Source organism: Puma concolor, chromosome B1 (genome assembly GCF_028749965.1).
Source record: "Puma concolor isolate L17-30 chromosome B1, mPumCon1.1.hap2, whole genome shotgun sequence".
Taxonomy (NCBI): Eukaryota; Metazoa; Chordata; class Mammalia; order Carnivora; family Felidae; genus Puma; species Puma concolor.
Genome location: NC_141670.1, coordinates 118,181,965 through 118,198,850, shown reverse-complemented (window position 1 = coordinate 118,198,850; position 16,886 = coordinate 118,181,965). Strand labels below are relative to the sequence as shown.

General features: G+C 37.1%; 1 protein-coding gene and 1 long non-coding RNA gene across 2 annotated transcripts in view; both read left to right on the top strand.

Annotated features, from left to right (window-relative positions):
* The window catches only part of GSTCD (glutathione S-transferase C-terminal domain containing), a 133,137-nt gene that overhangs the window by 64,371 nt on the left and 51,880 nt on the right, over positions 1–16,886 (top strand). The gene's annotated exons all lie outside the window — the stretch shown is intronic.
* Positions 1,053–9,895, top strand: LOC147581836 (uncharacterized). The gene is made up of 2 exons (XR_015250311.1): positions 1,053–3,905; positions 4,140–9,895. It is a non-coding gene; the product is annotated as an uncharacterized LOC147581836 (long non-coding RNA).

The following is a 16,886-nucleotide window of genomic DNA, read 5'->3' as shown; positions in this document are numbered from 1 at the left end:
TTATTGTTTTATCACTGTAATAAAGCATGGGTAGCTAATATACACCTAGCAAAGAATGATTTGTTATGTCTTTGCTCACATTCCATTTTCTCATTTAGGAAAAAGTGGAGTGATCTTTCTCATGTCCTAAAAAACAGTCCATGACAAGTAGAAGACACCCATTTCTCTGATACAGGCTGTGAAGTCTGCTAAGAAAAAAAGAAAAGAAATGTTAAGATATAGAACTATTTGGTTGTTGATAAGTAAAACATACTTCTTAAAAAATGCTTTGGAATGGCAAACTTTTAACTTTAGCGTGTTTCTTTGAGTTTTTTCCATAGGACCCTTAGACCCATGAAATGAACATAGCATGATTTACTGTTGAAAGTATGATCTTATCTAGTAGTTTGTGTGGTGTCCAATAGATGTTCATATAGCTGCATTTCCTTTGAAAATTTAAAATATCCTTCAGTACCCCTGTGAGTTTGCTATAGCTCCCTGGGGAACCATAATCTAAATAATGTATTTGTTTAATCCTATCAATTGAAAGCCTGGATGTTCAGGGAAGAGGCTCAGTCTCTTCCTGTGAAGATGCGAGGCATAGGGAACAATCCAGCATCAGAATCGTTAGCAGATCAGGGTCAGAAGCATCCAACTGAAAGAATCAATCATCTAACCTTAAGTTAGAATCAGGACATATTAAAAAATACTAAAGTAGAGTCAATATATGCAACAAAGATACTTCTGGGCTTATTTGTTTTTTCATTCAGTGGCTGAGGAAGGCCCAGCACTTCATTTCCTTGTGGGTCTTTTCTTCCCTCTTTTTGTATATTTCACCCCAGATTATTCAGCCCCTGCTGGTTCTGCACAAGATCTTGCTTTGGGGTAAAGATTAATACAGAAACAGATTAAAATTGTTTACAAAACATAAGAATTATATAGCTTTTATTTCTAAACACTCTATACTAAACACTGCTAAACACTGCTACACCAAATGCATTTCAAGACATTTGTTGCCTCTATTCAATTTTCAGCTTTTTTTTTTGTTGTTGTTTTTTGTTTTTTTTTTCAATTTTCAGGTTTTAATAAAATGTCAAATAAATATCCAGCTTTGTACTCAAAGTACTTTAAGCTATCTATAGTTTCATTTCTTTCCCTTCTAACAGTTTAATTGCTGAAATGTCTTTAAAGGTTATATTAATGTGTATCTTAATAATTATACTAATTTATCTGTATTAACTTAAAGTTAATGTATATCTTAACTTTTCTAAGGATAAAATATGTAGTATTTTAAAGATTCAATTGCACTGAGTGAAGACAAGTAAAATAATTTTAACTCTTTCCCAGAGTCAAGTTATAAATATATTTTTCTAGGAAAAAAAGAACTTCCAAAATTATAATTTCCAGACAGATGCACACTGGTATGGTAGAAAGAATGTTGTAGAAGACAGAAAATCCATGTCCTAGTTCAGCTCTGCTGCTCATTAGTGGCATAACCTTGGGCATGACTGTAAACTTGCATAATTTTTCTCATTTATGAAAATTGAGGACAGTTTTCCTGCCTTCACAGGATTATTTTAATACTCTTTTTTAAAGGTTTAGCTGTGTTGTATAAAGAACATAGAATATGATTTTAGAAGCATTTGAGAAGTGACATTCTTTTCCACTTACTTTGTAATTCAAGCTAACCACATTAATCTCGCTTAGCCTCAGTTTCGTATCTCTAAAATGGACTTGCTAATACTATTCTCATAGAACTATTGGGAGTAATAGTTGGGAATAACGTCTTGTAAACTATACCAGAGTTGGCTTGCATGAGTGCAAGAGTTGACTTTAGTATCAAAACTGTAGTCTTAACTATAAGGTATTATTATCATGTTGAGCAGTACTCCCCTGCATTGGAAATGGGCCAGATGACCCATAAGATCCCTTGTAAAATGAGCTACATAAAATAGCACTATTTTTAGACTTATGAACTTTTACTCCTGGAAGGAAATTTAGAAATCATCTCCTTAAATGTCCTCTACATTATTCTAGTTTTTATGATGCTCAGCCCAGCAGTGGGTTTTATGTGCAAACGGAAAACACTCATTCTGAAATTCAAAAAGCTTGGTTTTATGAATAAGAAAAGCCTACAGTTTTCATGGTATAAAGCTTTTTAATGTCGAGATCAACGGTGTAATAAGATCTGTAATCTTTTTTTGTTTTTAATGTTTATTTCCTTTTTGAGAGAGAGAGAGACAGAGCACGAACAGGAGAAGGGCAGAGAGAGAGGGAGACACAGAATCCGAAGCAGGCTCCAAGGCTCTGAGCTGTCAGCATAGAGTCCAACGCAGGGCTTGAACTCATGAGCCGAGCCATGAGATCATGACTTGAGCCTAAGTCAGATAGCCAACTGACTGAGCCACCCAGGTGCCCTTGATCTGTAATCTTAATGTATATAAACCTAAGTTAGAATTTGTTAAAATAGCCGAGCTGATGATAAATATTTTTTGCAACAGCATAAGAGCACTGCTAACTCATATGTATTAAATTCTTACCATATGCTAGGCTTTATAATTGTTATCTACCTCTTAACCCTCCTCTAATCAGCCACAACCCATTAATTGGAGTTGAAACATTCCTAATCTGTAGCAATTTATAACAATTAGCTGATCATTAGTATATTTACTATGCGCTAACACCAGACTTATAAAATTTTAGCAAAACCTTAGGGCTCCTTATATTCTCTAAGCTTATTGACTAAGCTCTATCTCTGATCAAAATGTATTCAAGCATACAAATATATTTTGAGTGTTTTTTTTTTTGTTTGTTTGTTTGTTTTTTTTTACCTGAGTCCTTGGGCATTATTTTTTCTAGCCACCTGGTAGCTTGGTAAAATAAGGCAACAAAAGATGGAGAGAGGTTGAAACGTAGCAGCTTTCCTCCACACATCTTCTTATACTTGGGAATTCAGAGCCCTAATCCTCAATCCCACTGTCTTTTGAGAAAATTTCTGAATGGTACCTCCATTGTCATCCCCTGGAAAACAAAGAAAAAAGGTAAGAGAATCTAATCATGCTCTGAAATTTTGCCTTGATTTCTTCTCTAAGTGATAAATCAGTTGGATGCCAAGTGATTACTGAACTCCGTGGAAGAATAACTGCTAAGTTACGGGAGGGTAGACAACCAGAAAGCCTGAATGGCCAAATCAAGAGATGTCTTGTCAGTTGGTTCCTCTCAGCAGTAATTCACTTTTATTTGAAATAAATGAAAAATATCCAGAAAGAAAATAAGTAGCAAAAGTTTAGCCAGTTACATGAGGGAATAGAAAAGGAGACAAGAAGGGGTAACAGTTAAAGAACAAAAGATATGAGACATATTGACGACAGCCAATAAAAAGAACCCATTTCAATCTTCACCCCAGTAAATCCATTGTAGAAGGATATTTTTGAGATAGCTGAGGAATTTCCACACAAACTGATTAGTTAGGTGATATTAAGAAATTATTACTAATTTTGTTGGGTGTGATATCATGATTATGGTAGAAAAAAGAAAGGCTTTATGTGTTAGTGATCCATACTGAAATATTTAGAGGTGAACTAATATAATTTTTTGAGGTTTTCTTTAAGATTGCCTCAGGGGAAATATTCAGGTATGGGGATAGATGGAACAAGATTTGCAAAATGATGCTATGTGTTGAAGCCAGGTGATAAGTAATGTAGAATTTCATTATACTATTCTCTCTACTTTTGCATATTTTTCAAATTCCCATATTAAATTTTTAAAAAATTAAGAGAGAATGTCAGCCACTTTCTCCCAGCAAAATAACTGATCATGGTCATTGGTGATTATCAGCTGCAAAGTTAATTATGCCACTGGATGGGTTTAGAGTTAAAGAATCTTGTCTCAGATTTTCTACAGCATTCTGTTGTGGAAAATGTCTAGTTTTTTTTTTTTTTTAATTTTTTCTTTCAACGTTTATTTATTTTTGGGACAGAGAGAGACAGAGCATGAATGGGGGAGGGGCAGAGAGAGAGGGAGACACAGAATCGGAAACAGGCTCCAGGCTCTGAGCCATCAGCCCAGAGCCTGACGCGGGGCTCGAACTCACGGACCGCGAGATCGTGACCTGGCTGAAGTCGGATGCTTAACCGACTGCGCCACCCAGGCGCCCCTAGTTTTTTTTCTTTAAGAGCCCCGTGTTCTTGGTAAAGAGTAGAATCAAAATCTTGACTATCAGCTCTGTGTGAAAATGTCTTCCCATCTATTAAGTAAGTTTTCAAAAGCTATATCTCTCCATAATCTTTTTATCTTCAAGTTTAATTTGGCTAAGACGGGAACAAAATAAAGAATAAGCAAAGTTATAGTTAACATGTGGAGAGGAAAGCAAGAACAGATGGGGATGTATGATGAAAGGGAATTAAATTGCACAAGGTATCACTGACCAGAACCAAATGTAACCATATTTTCAAGTAAGAAAATTCCCATAACGGGGCTAATTTCATGTATAGTAAAACTATAGACATATGATAAAAAATATTGTGGAAAATATTACCCAAGACCTTCTTCAGTCAACTCAAAAAATAAGCTGAGCTGCTGCTTTCCATCCTTCCAAAGGAAATATTTCCTTTTCTAAAAAGAGGATATTTCAGGTTTTATTTTAAAATTATGAAAGTGACATAATAGTATAACAGAAAGCTTTTGAAAAGAGACATACTATACAAATCCAACAACCAGAATCATTTGTATATCACTCTTTCCAGTCTTTTGATTTGTATATGGTGCAGATACAGACAGAATAATGGTCTGACTTTTTTTCACATAAAGTTATTTAATTAACATCTTTCATATTTAATTCTCAAATCCTTTGTAATCTCACAGACTCTCTGAAAAGTCTCTTTTGTTCATGAATACAGTAACAAGGACATATTCTCAGAAGTTCTAATTATGCTTTGGGTATTAAAGAATAATTATCCGGTTTTTTTTGTTTGTTTGTTTGTTTTTAGTTCCCTTAAATATATTTTATTAGGACTGACTCTGACACCCAATTCATATAAAATATATTTGCTTAGGGGCACCTGGGTGGTTCAGTCTGTTAAGCGTCCAACTTGATTTCCGCTCAGGTCATGATCTCATGGTTTGTGAGTTCCAGCCCTACATTGAGCTCTGCGCTGACAGCAAGGAGCCTGCTTAGGACTCTCTCTCTCCTTCTCTCTCTGCTCCTCCCCTGCTCATGCGCACATGTGCTCTCTCTCTCTCTCTCTTTCTCAAAATAAATAAATATATTGCTTAAAATGGGATATGTGCATTAGCAAGAGCAATACAGAGGGAAGATCAAAAAGAAGAAGGTGGAATCTGTGGAATTGGGCTCCATTTTGTGCACCAAGTGTTGTGCTTTGACATGTTCACTTCTTAGGCTGATTTATAGTTAGAAAGGTTTCGTTCCAGTACTCCTGCATGAGATAAACCCCTCCTAAATACATTGTGTAGTTCAAATGGCTTGCTTACCTGGAGATATCACTGAAACCAATGGCGTGATTCACAACTCAGTGATCCACATTTGAGATTTGCCTTGATCAGCTCTGGGTAAGAAGAAGGTAAATTCCCCACAATAGCAACTGCCTTCTTTTTCATATTGAAGACCACTACCCATCTCATCTTTGGAACATTACTTGTTCACAGTTGTAAAAAGAACCCTGTGGAGCCATGAAAAGTATTCAAGTAGTGATTACTGCCAAAGAAGGTACAAAAGAGGAAGTAGGAATTGTGGTGAGAAAAATTAAAGACAAAATTGTTTGTCTTTTGATTCTAAGTTATCCCTGACTCATGAGAACTACATCCCCCTTCCCCACCCCAGTTATGGTTTTAAAGACATATATTGTTTTCTCTTGATTAAAATTTCTAAATGAAATATTCTTTCTTAGCTTAACTTACTAAAACCCTCGGAAAGGAACTCTGCACTGCATATTTGTCCACACCTCAAAGTTACACATCAGCCCCACTCTGAAAGAGCCTGTCTCATTAAAACAAGTTTCATGAGGGGCACCTAGGTGACTGTCGGTTGAGCCTCCGACTTTGGCTCAGGTCATGATCTCCCAGTTTGTGAGTTCAAGCCCTGCATCAGGCTTGCTGCTGTCAATGCAAAGCCCACTTCAGATCCTCTGTCCCCCTCTCTCTCTGCCCCTACCTTGCTTGCTCTCTCTCTCTCTCTCTCAAAAATAAATATTTAAAAAAGGGAATCTTAAAAAAAATAAAACAAGTCTCATGAAAATTAGACTGCCCATAAATGTACCAAAATATAGCTTTCTTATATCTAAGAATACTGTATAAAAGTTTTTCCCTTCTCTTTAATAGACCTTTCACCTGAAAATAAGAATTTGTACCAAAATTGTTCTCACCACAACCAAAAAAAAGTAAATTATACCTGACTTTTCAAAAACATAATGACTCATTGGAAAGGTGTTGTCCTTTTTCTCTAGTGGTGTCAGATTGTCCTGATTTTTCTATTGCCTCTTGGTAGTCCCTTGCTGGCTCCTTCCCTGTAGCGTGCTGTCCTTAGCCTTCTTTGCTTCTCATCCTAATCTCTCTCTCTCTCTCTCTTTCTCCTCTCTCTCTCACTTCATAGTTTCAATTCATCAATCTCTGAAAAATATTTTTTCAACCAGATCTTCGAACCCTGGACCAAATATCCAGTTGCCACAGTGAATTTCTCACTGGTCTTCTACCAAAACCGCTCTTCCATGGCCCCTGATTCTGTAAATCACTATTCCACCTGAGCATGCCAGAATCCTAGTGGTCAGGACACAAGCTTGGGAGTCTATCAAACCCAGGTTCAGTTTTGTCTCAACTACTTAGCTGTTTGATCCTGGACAAGTTGTGAGCCTGTGAAAAATGAGACTAATAATCCCAGCCACCTCATAAGACTGCTATGAGGTTGACATGAGATAATGCACATAGAACACACAACTCTTGGCATACAGTGAATACTAGAGAAATGGTAACCATTACTGTCAATTTCCCATTTGCCCCTCATTTCATTCTGCTCCTATCCAATTAGTCACCAAATCTTATGGTTTTGTTGTCTTTAAATTATATGTCTCATATCCATTCACACCCCATATCCTCTGTCACTACCTTGTTAAAGGCCACCATTGTGTTTCATATGGATTATTGCAACAGGCTGCTACTAGGTTTCTCTGCCTGTAGTCTGTTCTCTACTTCACATCTAGAATGCTTCATTTTTTAATGTTTATTTATTTTTGAGAGAGAGACGGCAATCAGAGGAGGGGCAGACAGAGTGGGGGACAGAGGATTATTCGAAGCAGACTCCATGCTGACAGCAGAGAACCTGATGCGGGGCTCCAACTCACAAACCGTGAGATCATGACCTAAGCTGAAGCCAGACGCTCAACCGACTGAGCCACCCAGGAACCCCTAGAATGCTTCTTAAAAACACGAATATGGATATATCTTTCTTCCACTTTTAAATTCTTCAATACCTTTCCATTGTATTGTAGATAAAGTTCCACTTCCTTCCTGGCTTCTGTGTATTGCTCCTGTCTAACTCTGTCACCATTTTCTGACTCTCTCGGTAGTAAGCTGTTTTTGGCTCCACTACCAAACCATTCCTTCTCCCCCTTCACCATATCCTTAGGTTTGATTCTCCTAGAAGCTCCCACTGTTCTAGGGATTTTCGTTACCATAGTTGTAAGTACCGTGTATTTTCATTATATGTTTACTTGTCAGTGCCCCTCATCAAGACTGTAAGCACCATGATCAGGGACAGTGCCTGTCTTACTGGTTACGAGCTTAATAAATATTGGAAGGAAAAAGTAAAGGAGGGAGGGGAGAAGAAAAACAACAGAATTCATTCTAACACATGTGCTGTTTTGGTGTTACTGAATTGAGTTGCAAATAAATTTTGCCTTGATTTTAAATTCAGCGTCTATTTCACATTTACTCTTCCTAATACCATACCTATATTTTTGCACACATAATAAAGGGGCTGCACTTTACAATGTGCATCTTCTATCTCAAATCCTAGCATACTACATCATCTTGTTTCTCATTCTCCCTGCCCCGCCACCCCAGCCAAAATCTGCCTCTTTTCCACAAGCCAGTAAAATGGATTAATGGGTCTCTGGATATTTTTTATCTGTATAAATTATGTGAGTAGCATGAAGCCCACCCTGACAGAACTATGCTGTGCTCTTTTTGAAGTTGGATTAAGAGCTCACCAAGCAGGGTGTGCCTGCTAAATTATAATGTTGTAAAGCTTGAATCCTGGAAACACGTACCATCGATATTTTGGGGTTTAATAGGATTAGCTCTACTATGAAGGAGTTTGAGAACATACGTTATGTTCCTGTAAAACTGTGTTTTTGGGTAAATTTGGCATGAAAGGGATGAACTGCTTTCCCCCCAGTGTCCAAAAAAGATCTGTTTGTTTCTACTCTGGGGATTTGAAAAATATACAGAAAATTAGCATCTCGTATGGTATTTTAATACTTATTAATCTATATAATAATGTTTTCTTGTTCATGTTCTTGAAATAAAACATTAAAAATGCTTCTTAACTATGTGACATGCTGGAAAAGGCAAAGCTACAGAGATAGTAAAGAGATGGGTGGTTGTCAAGAGGTGGGGATGTAGGGAAGGATGAGTAGGTAGAACAGAGAGGATTTTTAGAGCAGTGAAACTAGTCTGTATGACCCTACAATGGTAGATATGTGTCTTCATACATTTGCCAAAACCCATAGGTTGTAGGACACCGAGAATGAGCCCTAATGTAAACTATTGACTTGGGATGATAATGACGTATCAATGTAGGTTCATTAGTTGTAACAAATGTGCCCTCTGGTGTGGGATGTTGATAGTTGGGGAGGTTGTGCGTGCCGAGGGGCAGAGGGTGTATGGGAACTCTGTAGTTTCTGCTCAATTTTTCTGTGAACCTAAAACTACTCTAAAAAACAGTCTATAAAAAAACACTCATTTTACTATCTTTAGTGTGTATTTTCCTAAATTTCCCAAATGTTTAACAACTCTGTGCTCTATAGATTGTATTCTATTATTAAATATATCCTCACCAGCGAAGTTTATTCATATATGGAAACGTTTTATTGGAATATTTCACACTTCCAGAATTTGAATTGGATTTTTCTTTTTATTTCACCCTATTTACTTTTTTTAGCTTAGTTTTTCTCCTTTTGTCTTATTATTTTCTTCCTTATATATTGTGGTCATTATTTACTTGATTTCTTGGGTCAAATGCCTAAGTGATCTATATTTGCATGGTTTTTCTTTCCCAATAGATGTGTTTGAAATAAAAGCTCTGAACTTTTTTTCTGAGACCTGCTTTGGCTGTATTTCATAAGTTTTGACACAGTGTTCTCACCATTATTCATTTCTGAATAGTATGTGGTTCCATTTTGGTTAATACGTTCATCCTAGAGTTATTTATGGAGTATTTTAAATTTCTAGATGCTTAGTGTTTCTTTCTTTTGGTAGTTTTATGGCAGGTTTTATTGCATTTGTGATCAGAATTTCTAATCCAGTGCATGACCACTTTTGTAAAATGTTCATTTAAAACTGTGTGTTCAATTTATGCTGGACACAGAGTTTATATATGTGTATGTATATGTGTTCATAAATAAAATATCTTAAGATTCTTTCAAAACACATGGTAATATTAGTTCTAGAAGCCTCCCTCTCAATAGCTGCTTGTTACTGAGCAGGAAGCCTGCCCACACAGACATTTAGATCAGGAGCCATCAGCTCCTCAGATCCAGCCGATTGACTGTATATACACACACACTTATGACCATTTACAGTAGTTCGTTATTTAGCACTCAGTCCCCTTACTTACATTTTGTTGATTGAATTATAAATTGTATATTATATTGGCCAAATACACAATTTACAATGTTTGATCTTATTTATAGGCTCTCTATCTTTTTCTTTTATTCATCATGGTTTCTTACTATGTTTGGTTTTCTCCTTTTCTGAATTTTGCTAGATTGATCACATTTTCTTGCGCCCTCCCCCTCCCTTTATTCTTTTGGCTCATGTGAAGGCCACAAATCAGTGGCCCTTAGGACACGTAACAACACACTTATATTGCTTGGCCTATACACCACTAAAACATTTTAAAAATCACTTGCCAACTTTTTAAAAATTACACATTTATATATGGATAGTTTTTGGAACTGGCTAAGAGGAAGTTGGATTGCATATACATTTAGTTTGGATTTGAGGGCTTTATTTATGTGACTTATGGCCACTTTTTTTTTAATGTTTATTTATTTTGAGAGAGAGAGAGAGTGGTAGAGAGCGAGCAGGGGAGGGGCAGAGAGAGGGAGACAGAATCCCAAGCGGGCTCTGCACCATCAGTGTGAAGCCCTATGTGGGGCTTGAACCCACGAACTGTGAGATCATGACCTGAGGCTGAATTGAATCCTGTCATTCACTCAGCTGACTAAGCCACCCAGGCACCCCTAGCTTATGGTCACTTTTGCATAGAGTTAAGTTCTTGCCAGCCATACCAGTGAGGATTGGCTTCCAAGAAGTTTCTACAGCCCACTGTGCTGCCTCCATTCCTTTCTAGGCAAGAAAGTTTCCAGCACTTCAAAAAGATCAGTTGGGGTGCCAAGGAAGGTAGAGGAGGGGTGGTAAGAGAAGGGAAATGCACATGCTTGTGTATGTTTTGAAATGGAGCAAAAGAGGCCGAGTTTGTCAGTGTATATTCACAGGCATCAGGACACATTTGAGAGTTTGGTACTCCTGCTGAGTTTGTCAGAGAACCTAACTCTCTATTCTTTCCCACCACGACTTTATTTCTTGGTTTTTACTCTTACCCTCTCCTCTCCTTTGAGACATGTAAATAAATAATTGTAATAGCATGTGAGGATAGTTGTATTAACATACAACTGTAGAAAGGAATACTGTAGAAAGGAATGAGATTTTTTTTTTAACATTTATTCACTTTTGAGAGACAGAGAATGACAGAGTGTGAGTGGGGGAGGGGCAGAGAGAGGGAGACACAGAATCCAAAGCAGGCTCCAGGCTCTGCATAGAGCCCGATGCGGGGATGGAACTCATGAACCACAAGATCATGACCTGAGCCGAAGTCAGACGCTTAATTGACTGAGCCACTCAGGCTCCTCAGAAAGGAATGAGATTCTAATTTTTTTTTTTTTCAACGTTTATTTATTTTTGGGACAGAGAGAGACAGAGCATGAACGGGGGAGGGGCAGAGAGAGAGGGAGACACAGAATCGGAAACAGGCTCCAGGCTCTGAGCCATCAGCCCAGAGCCCGACGCGGGGCTCGAACTCACGGACCGCGAGATCGTGACCTGGCTGAAGTCAGACGCTTAACCGACTGCGCCACCCAGGCGCCCCAGGAATGAGATTCTAAAAAAAGTTTGCTAAGGGTGCAGAACATGACATTAACATGTTGAAAAACAGGAACTCTCTCACCTTCCTGTCATTCCTCACTCAAAAACAGTGTCTCTCCTGTCCCACGCTAATCCCATGAAGTAGGCTCATGATGACTTTCATTTTCTGGGCATCTTACCATCAAACCTCTTCTCTCCCATGTCTCCCCTTTGGCTTCAAAGCTTAGCTCTTTGAAAGTGTGTCTCTACTTCCTCACGTTTTATTTACTGTTAACTCTCTTCAGTCTGCCTGCTGTCTGGATCGCTTCACTGGAGCTGAGTTGCCTGGAGACATCTCTCTAGGGTGACCTTCCCTCTGTCAAATTCATTGAACGTGTTTCAGTCTTTAAGTCGCCAAGCTTCCTCTGCACAGTGTATCGCTATTATTCAGCCCTTCCTGGGAAGCAATCCGAGCTCTTGCTCTTACATCTGTTATTAGCATGCTCTCCTGGTTGTGACTTTCCCTTAGTCTTCTTTGGTGACTTCTTTTCCTCTCCCTCCTTTTTAAATATTGATATTCCCAAGGTTCTGTCTTCCATTCTCTTCTCTTCTAAATCCAACATTCTCCCCGGGTCACTTCATCTTACTTGCATGGCTTCAGTCGCTGCTTATGTGCTGAAAACCCCCAAATTCCTGTCCTGAGCTCCTCACCTATATTTTCAAGAGTGTTTTGGTGTCTCTAGCTAGAGGTCCCATTGTACCAAAAATGGGATATGCCCAAAGCTAAACTCATCCATTCTTTTTCCCACATGGCCCATTCCTTTCCCAGGTTCTCTCCTTCTCAAAACTGTTTCCCTTTTATCTTAATTGAGAGAACAGAATTAATATCTCCTAAAATTCCCAGGTTAGAAATATAGGAGTCCTCTTCAGTTCTTCCCTCTTCCTCATTCTCATTTAACCGTCTGCTTTCTAAATATTTCTCAAATTCTTCATCTCTTTGCTCTCCCTTCTACCACTTTTCTGTCTAGCTATCACTTGCTCAGGTTTAATCACCCTCAGAAGTCATTCCAAGATGTCCCTCTTTTTCTCTCATCCCTTCAAGCCCCCCCCCCCCCCACACACACACACAGAGGGGAGTTCTCAGATGTGCTTCCTAGCACTCAATGTGTAACTGTGTTTTAGGACTTTTCACTGTGTTTTATAATGGTCTGTTTGCCTGCTTGTTCTGTGTGCTGCCTTCCTTACACTTTGAGATCCCTAAGGATAGTGATGTTGATCTCCGTGACCTCCAAGATGTAGCACAGTGCCTGGTCCATAGTAGAAATAATATGAATGCTTATGCAATACATTTAAATTAGAAGCAAGAGATATAAACTATTGAAATTGGTTTGCAGAAGGCTGTATGATCTATTTTGTTGACCTTATATACAAATTTACAAATACCATTTAGGAAGTTTTACCAGATGTCACTATGATTTCTTGGGGACTTTTTTGGGCTTTAAGAATTGTCAGCCTGAAATTTTTTCCAGGTGTAGACATGAAGAAAACGTGAGAAGTATCATTTTTATTTTTTAGAGTAAAATAATGATTTTTATAAATTCACATGGCACAAAATGCTAAAATATTTTGAATTTTTCTACACAGAGGCAAAGCATGGAAGAGAATATTAAAAAATGGTGTCAGTTGTTATTGATACATAATAGTTGCCCAGTAAAAAATGGTCAGTTCCATTATTCATGGTAGTTATATTCTAAAATCATTGGGAACAATGAAGTAGCAAATACTGAACCATTACTTCTCAGGAAATAAAGGATTATGTTTTCACAAGACTCTGGTCACATTTTCGTCAACCAAATCATATGTAACTTTATGTGTGTTTCTGTCTAAAGACACCTTATTTAATATGCTTTGTTGATTCAATAATACTGAACTCACAGCCAAGAGCACTACACCATGTACCTGAACAAAGCTTATGTGACACATTTTCTCTATAAGGCACATTACAATCTTCTTGCACTTAGGAACACTAGACAATACTTCAGCACTATGCTTGGGGATCATTTTAAACAGAAAATCACCAACAAAAACGTACCAACATATGGGGGCTTAGGTGGCTCAGTCAGTTAAGCATCCAGCTCTTAACCTTGGCTCAGGTCATGATCTCATGGTTGTGAGATCAAGCTCCATGTCAGGCTCACAGCTGACAGTGCAGAGCCTGCTTGGGATTTTCTCTCTCTCTCTCTCTCTCTCTCTTTCTCTCTCAATAAATAAACAAACTTAAAATAGCACCAACATATGAAAAAATATGGCACTAAATAGACCATGAAAAGGATACTTGTTTACAGTATAAGACCTGAAATCAGAAGACAGAGCATTGCCTTGTTCAACCTCAGCTGAGAACATGTGTTTCAAGCCACTCAAATTTTTTGCTGCCCTGTGCATGTCCATAAATGACTACAAAAACACTTCAAATATTGATCCTGAGGTTACAAATAAATTTTAGTGAGTAAACAAATTCACAAATGCAGAATATGAATAATGAGGATCAATTGTATTTCATTTTTTCATTCTCCTCTAGGTCTTGGAGATATCAAGATGAATGAGTACAGACCTTGTTAAGTGAATTCTGTTAGGATTTTGGGGTTAAGGGATAAAAAGTGTTTTTTCTTAAATCTTAGAAATTGATTTAATGTAATAAAATGACTTAAAATGTCAATTTAAAACTCTGATCTAATTTTATAAAATTGAATTAAAGAAGCCAATAGTTACCTATTATGGGTAGAAGGACTTCTGTATGAAGTTCATTCATATACTACTTTATTCACTTTTGTGCTGTAGTGAGCCTGTAATATTCTCTGACTTTAACAAAGAGAAAAATGAGTAATTATGTCAAGAACAAAAATCAAAAGTAAATAAAATTAGAAGGAAGCTTCTGATGCCAGATTTAGAAAGGCTATTTACACCAAGACTACACAAAACCACCTGCCATTTTCTTGTAGTGATGTATGTTTCTTTTCTATCTTCTCTTTTTAAAATTTTTTCTTTCAAGGGCCATTGCATAGGTGCTTAGAAGGCCAAATTTATGGAGTCTGACAGACATGGTTTCTAGTTCCTCTTTTTTTAATTTTTTTTAAGATTTATTTATTTATTTATTTATTTATTTATTTATTTATTTATTTTGAGGGAGAGAGAGCGAGCGAGAATGAGCAGGGGAGGGGCAGAGCAAGGGAGAGACAGAGAATCCCAAGCAGGCTCTGCACTGTCAGTGCAGAGCCCTACGCAGGTCTCAAACTCAGGATGCAGGGCTTGAACAGTGAGATCATGACCTAAGCCAAAGCTAGGAGTTGGACGCTTAGCTAACTGAGCCACCCAGGCACTCCTCTAGTCCCTCTTTTTTGTACTTATTGGCTATGTGACTTTGGACAAGTTAATAAACTTTTCTGAGCATACTATTTCCTGAGCTATAAAATGGGAATAAGGAAGGATACCCCAGTTGTAAAAAAAGACTATCATGAGGGATTTGACTTATCCTCAGTGTAAAATGAAGACAATGTCAAGGGATGAAATTAAAACTATATAGACTATAAAAACTATATATGAACCATAAAAACCATTTACACTAGCTAGGGCCTGTCAAATAATGATATAGTTTGCTTTGTTTCATTTCCTCAGGGAGGGTGAATATTCTCTTTAAACACTCACCTCTTAGAGAAGATGAGTCTATTGCCTTCATAAGTAAACATAGCTATGTAAAGCATTCTTGAGCCACAACTATCTTCTGTCAACCTTTTTATATATTGCTCCATTTTGTGGTATGTATTTCTGTAGAGAAATCTGAGGCCAACCTGTCTTTTCTCTTTAAGAAGATAACTAGTTACCCTGCCTTCATGCTTTAATGCTTAAAGGTATTTCATCTGATCATATTCTATGTAATTTCAGTTTTTTCTCAGGGAAATCAGTATCTTTTCACTAATTTTGCTGTGGCAGATGAGTTTTCAAATATAATTCATGTCTATTTTCTGTCTGGGGAAGTTTCCTTCCCTCAAGAAAATAGTTCATTGAATAAAATGTTCATTCCATCTAATTTGATCTTCTCTTCAGGAGCACTGGCCATCCATAACTTGACTTTTCATTGTTTCTTCACCACATTCCACATATTTCTCATCTCTTTAACTCTTTTTCTTTGCCCTTCTTTTTTTCCTTTGAGAAGTTTTTTTTTTTTTTTAAGTCATAGTCCAGTGTTTCTGTAGTAGAAATCCTGCTTCTTAAATTTATAATAAGGTACTTGTGATTTTTGAAGCAATAATACCTCCAGATATATGACATGAAGGTCATATATCTGGAACCATGTAGAACACATCTGTGAACCAGGAGGTAAGCCAAAAAGTCCCTGGTCCCTTGAGGTAGTTCGTCACCATTCTCTAATGGGAAGTGGGTAGATATGAAGGAAAGACAACCTACATTTACTAAAGGCCAGTGGCTTAGCTGGGACTATGCTGTGGTGCTATTTATTTCTCACAAGAGTCCAATCAGATAGGATTGATACGTACATTTACAGATGAGAAAGCAAATACTCAGAAAGATTTGATAACTTGACAAGGTTAGACAGCTAACAAATGCCCGAGCCAGACTTGAAATACCAAAACCTTTGTTCCTTCTATAATACCATTTTATCTCATGGTAGTACACATTTCCCCTAGAAAAGCTCCTATTTGGTCTTTCAGTCATAATCTATTTTTTCTTTTTGTTGGCACTATACTCAAATTTCATTGGCTGGGCTCCAGGTCTACAAGGAGGAAATTGAAAATAGAGAATGTTAGAATAAACATTGTAGCAGCGAGAAGTTTCTTGGCAATAGCTGGAGAATGAGAAAGAACTATAAAAAGCAAACTAAACTTACTAATTCTAGTAAAAATGAGAATATACATCTCTATACCTCTGAGGACATTACTATAATGCTGTATGGTATATAATTGAAATTCATAAATGTATCTTAGATTAATTAAGGAAAAATTAAATTATATTCAAGTTTTTAAGAAGGGTAGAAAATGTGCATCCATCTTAAGTAATTTCAAAATCATAGAAATGTTTTCAGTTGTTTATAATTGAAAAAAAAACACAAAAGGAAACATTCCAAATGACTATCAACAGGAGAATAGATAAATTATATTATGGCTCTACAATGGGATACTTAATGCTCTTGTTTCTTTTCAGATCGCATAAATCTTTCGCCTTTTACAATGAATACTTAGAATAGTGAAAATAAAGTCCAGATTCATGTATCTACGTGAATGAATCTTGCAAATAGTGAAAAATTCAGTTTGCAAAAAATAAAGTATAATATAATTCCACCTATCTGAAGTGTAGAAATATTCAAAGCTAAGTAATATAGTATCAGGGGTATATATTTATGTGGCAAAACTAAAAACCAATATAATGGTAACCACAAATTCACGATAGTGGTGCCTCAGGGCCAAGAAAGTGAGGTACAGTTGGGTAGGGACATATACACAGGACTTCAAAAGTGTAAGTAATGTCTTATTTCTTAAGCT